This window comes from Larimichthys crocea, unplaced genomic scaffold (assembly GCF_000972845.2).
Source record: "Larimichthys crocea isolate SSNF unplaced genomic scaffold, L_crocea_2.0 scaffold359, whole genome shotgun sequence".
Taxonomy (NCBI): Eukaryota; Metazoa; Chordata; class Actinopteri; family Sciaenidae; genus Larimichthys; species Larimichthys crocea.
In genome coordinates this window covers 3886-8812 of record NW_020854751.1, presented here as the reverse complement: position 1 = coordinate 8812, position 4927 = coordinate 3886, and the positions used below count along the sequence as shown (strand labels likewise).

The 4927-nt window shown below is 43.5% G+C and overlaps 1 pseudogene; it reads right to left on the bottom strand.

The window, feature by feature from the left end:
• Positions 1-2043: 2043 nt before the first annotated feature.
• Positions 2044-3023, bottom strand: LOC113745000 (septin-7-like; annotated as a pseudogene).
• Between the last annotated feature and the right edge of the window lie 1904 nt (positions 3024-4927).

Sequence of the window (4927 nt, the reverse complement as noted above, 5' to 3'; positions counted from 1 at the left end):
CAAGGCCTTTGACAAAGTTCTGCACTGACCTTATCATGACCTGGAGCAGAATTCTTCAAGGCTTAGCAACTCACAAACTTCACTGCAGGTTACAGGGCTTAAATGAAGTCCACCAGTAGGAGGTGCTGTCATGAATTGGAGGGGGCTTTCAATGACCGTAGGGATTTCTGATGCTAGTTCAGGTCCTATTCTGTAAAAAACTGATTAAAATGGTAAGCTATGGTTGCAGGATCCTTTATGAGTGAGCCATCGACTTTAAATTCATTGGGGAGAGATTTCTGTTTTATTTTTTTATTAAGAATTGTATTGATGACACCCAGAGGGCTCTCATATTATTTTTTCATTTGGTGAGTTTGGTATTAAAATAGTATTTCTTTAATATATAATAACATCAATAATAATAATAATTAAAATAAGAATATGGGTTTGGCCTTTTCTAAAACTGGATTATTTTTTACTGTTGTTAAGGGGGAAACACATTCTTCCAGGATGATGATTCCCGAGGCAGCGAGGGAGGACGCGGGGGGGGGTGGTAGACGCCATCCACCTCCTCACGTAACCCCATAATCATCCCCCCCCCACCCCCCCTCTAGTGGCTGGGAGCAGGAGCACTGTGCTGGCAGACGAGTAAAGGGGGACATGGAGGGAGAGGAGGAGAGAAGGAGGGGAGGAGCGCTGTCACAAACTTGTCCGCTGTTATGCTATCATGTAACTAACTAGTCATCATTTAGCCGTAGCCTGCCGCGCGCCCCCTGCAATACCTCCGTTCCCCCCCTAGGGGGCGCGCCCCCCCAGTTGGGAACCATGGACTATTTTGAGCAGCAGCTGGACGCCGCCTTCCTTTATAAAACTTTGGACTGCTCCACCTGCACGGTCTTTTTGATTTGATGTGAAGGATGGGGTATCTGTTGAATACAGGTCAGTGAGGAACAGAGAGTTGATCCAACGTGGATTGATGCCCAACCCATCAGGGTGAACTCAAATCCCGCTTCAGGGACTTCCTGTACTTGCAAAGCCAACATATCCTTCCAGATTCTTTTGCTGAGCCATAACGTTGAGTTCCTTTTGCCTCACCTCCTTTTGTTAAAACAGTCTGAATCTTCATTTAATAAAATACTTTTGGTTAATAACCATAAAATCTGTTTTTTATGTTACTTATTTCATACCCCTTTATTGGGTCGTAACAGCTGCCATTGAGAAAACCATGATGGAGAGGTTCCTACCCAGGCCAACACAGTTATTAAAAGTGACACTGCATCATGTATCATAAAATTTTACCATGTAATGGTGTTCAGGCTTTCAACACACTCTTATAAACTCCATCCTGCATGAAAGTGGCCTTTTCACTTTACCAGCTCTCTGAAGAAAATAACAAATCCTGAACTTAACTCTGCAAAAACTGCACCTTTAATGTCCACATCTTTTAGTGACTGGTGTGGGCTTGCTTCATGCTGCAGATCTTCTCAAATCGGGGCTGCAGCTGTGAGACTGCTACTCTTAGTCATTTTCAATGTCCAGCTTGATCTGTATTTAGTCTTGAGGGAGGCCACAGCAGAAAAACCTATCTCAACATAGGTAAGACGTAGCAAATGGAAGGAGTGTGGCAAGAGCTCTTTTACCTAGCAGTGGGAAATCTTTCTCCACTCCAACCAAAATGCAGTAGGGTCTTAGACTTAAACCCAGCCCATGTTGAATCAGAGGTGACATCAATGAACTGTTCATTCTCTGTAGTGCTGATCGGCAGGTGGGTGTTGCACTGAAGGGGTCTGGATCCAGTCATATTGTGTAGGATCCTGCACTGGGAAGTACCCGGGAAATGCTTTAGGAGGGCAGATGTGAGCTTTCATGCATGGGATCACTGTGTTTCTGCAGCTTGTTGACCTCAATGAATGACTTCAGGTTCTCAAACGAGTCTATATTTCCCCTGTAATCGCTGCTGCTCCCACATCTCAAGCTTTTCTTGTGAATGATGTGATTTTATCTGCCAGATGTGGAAGGTGTGTGTTGCTGCCCTGCATCTGCAGATTTAGCTCATTGAGGAGGGGAGAGGAGGAGAGAAGGAGGGGAGGAAGAGGAGGAGGAGGAAGAGGAGGTGGGTGATGTCAGTGCCACACACTGGCGTCCTGACCGGCAACGTTGGCAAACAAAAGTGACTGGAGCCGGGGTGGTCCTGCCGACTGTCCTTTAGAAGATCTTGCCTTTCTTTTTGTTTTTCTCCAGAGTCCTTGAGGCCTCCAGTTTCTGCTGCTCCGGGCGCTGCTGGGCCTCCCAGTTTGCTCTCTCGTCCTCGAACACGCGCCGCTTCTCCTCCAGCTCCTTGTGCTGAGCCTCCAGGTTCTTCTTCATCTGCTCGTGACGTTGCTCGAGCTCAGCTTCAGAGTCTTTGAGTTTCTGCACCTTCTCCTTGACTTTCATCTCAAACACTTGCTCCATCTCCATCTTCTTCATCTTGGTCACATGCTCTCGCCGTTCCCCCTCCTCTGGCCAGAGGACTCATTCCATCAACTGTGTCAAGTTTGGTGGACAGTTGGCCTTTGGCCCTGTTGTTATCTACTCCGTTGTAGGTGACGGCGGCGAGCTTCCGTGCAGCGTAGTTTTCGTAGTGGGACGTTGTTCGTCACGTCCTTCAGGTCCTGCATATGAGTCCTGATGAGCATGTCCCTGAGGATGGTAAAGTCACAGTGATCGCTGTTTTCAACTTCTGCAACCCCCCAGGGGTATTGTCTACCTCGGACCCTCTTGCTGTTCACCTCGATGATGGTGTTGCTTCCTACTACAGCCAGCGGCAACTTGTCCTTGATCTTCTTCACCAGCCTGTTCTCTTCTTCGTCATCCGTCTTGGGGAACTCGTAGATCTTGATTTTGTGCTCTTGGATTTCTCGCATGATCTGTTTTTTGAACTGCAGGCACTCTCGGGGGTGAGGGTGCTGCTTTGGCGATCAGTGGGATGACATTGACTTTCTCATGCAACCGCTTCATGAACTCGATGTCCAAGGCTTCAGTCCATGTCCGCTGTCGGGCATCTGTCCTGTTCCCCGGGATTCGAGTTCAGGTAGTCTTCGAACTTGCGTCTATGTCAGTGTTTCCCAACCTTTTTTGGCTTGAGTACCCCCTGAGCTCTTGTCACTTCAGGAGTACCCCTCACACATATATGCGTTGAAAATTCTCAAAAAAATAGAGCTATACTGTAGATCACAATATTCTGTTACAAAAGTTGAAATATCTGGGACTGGATGAGCAGGCTTCGCTATGGTTTTCTAGTTATTTAGACAATAGAAAACAGTTTGTTGTTTTTAAAGGAGTGAATTCCCCTTCTTTTAACATAAAGTGTGGTGTCCCCCAGGGATCTGTACTTGGGCCCTTGTTATTTCTTTTATATATTAATGATTTGCCAAATGTATCAGATCAGCTTTCTAAGATTTTATTTGCTGATGATACTAGTTTGTTTTTTTCTCATAGAGATCCCAATGTAATTGTAAAAGTGGTCAATGAGGAACTGAAAAGAATTTCCAACTGGTTTAAAATCAATAAACTGTCACTAAACATTAAGAAAACAAATTTCATTCTGTTTAGACACAACCTCAAGAAACACACTAAGAACATAAGAGTTTTGATTGATAATGTTTTAATTTCTAATGTTAAATCAGCTCGTTTTCTTGGGGTGTTGATTGATGAAAACCTATCTTGGAAACCTCATATCTCTCTAATTACATCTAAAATCGCAAAAAAATATTGGAATTATTGGGAAAATCCGGCATCTTCTAAATACAAAAGTTTCCCTGAACCTATATTATTCTATGATTTATCCTTTTTTAAGTTACTGCAACATTGCTTGGGCTAGTACCCACCAAACTAAACTGCAGCCCATTTTTAGGTTGCAAAAACGTGCAATGAGAATCATGGCTCTTTCTCCTCCAAGAACCCATACTTTACCTTTGTTTCATAAATTTGGTATTCTTAATATTTATCAGCTTAATTACTTCAGATTGCTCAGTTTGTATATTGTTCTTTAAACAAAACACTTCCCTCCTTGTTTGACAATTTATTTTATGCAAACAATCAATATCATAATTTCTCAACTCGTAAAGCCTATCAGCTTCGGCCCCCACAATCGAGAACTGTTTCATCACAATTTAAGATTTCCTACAGAGGTTCCAAGATATGGAATTCACTTCCTCCTCATTTTCTTAAACTCTCTCAACCAGCTTTTAAAAAATCTGTTAAACGTATGTTGTGTAATCAAGAACTGAATGTTCCGTTTTAATTTTTATAACACCTTGATGTGTGTATATCCTGGATCTATGTGTTCAGCTGTGTTTTATTTTTTTGAAGCTGTCCATAGTTGTGTATGCCCTGTATAATACAGTAGCTTGCATTCTTATTCATACCCTGTAATTGTTTCAGGAGGTTCTCTTGACAAGCCCCTTGAGGGTTTTTTCGGACCTCCTTGCATGTCCGCTGTGCATAATATCCTTTTGCTATTCGTTTGTTTTTGAGTTTTTTTCTTTTTCTTGTTTGTTTTATCTTTTATGGATAATGTAATTAATTATGTGCTAAATAAATCAAATCAAATCAAATCAAATATTGTTGTTGTTGTTATAACTGAATACTGTCCCCCCCGCCTCCTCCACTCGCTGCTCCGTTCCTTCACCGCAACACGGGACTCACACAGGAGGCGGAACGGCAGCGGAACGGTCCTTTGCCCGGCGTCAACTCACACCGGACGCGTATCAGCCGGAGCGAGCCGGCCGTATTCACGCGAGATCACGCGAGAATCCTGGACATACCCGAGACCCCGCGATAAACAGTATATAACGAAAACAACAACAACAAACAGCTGACTTTGCTTCTCCAACGTGGAGGAGATTATAAAAAGCATCTGTTGTGTCATAAATGATTGTGTGTTGTTCCACTTCAACAATTAGTC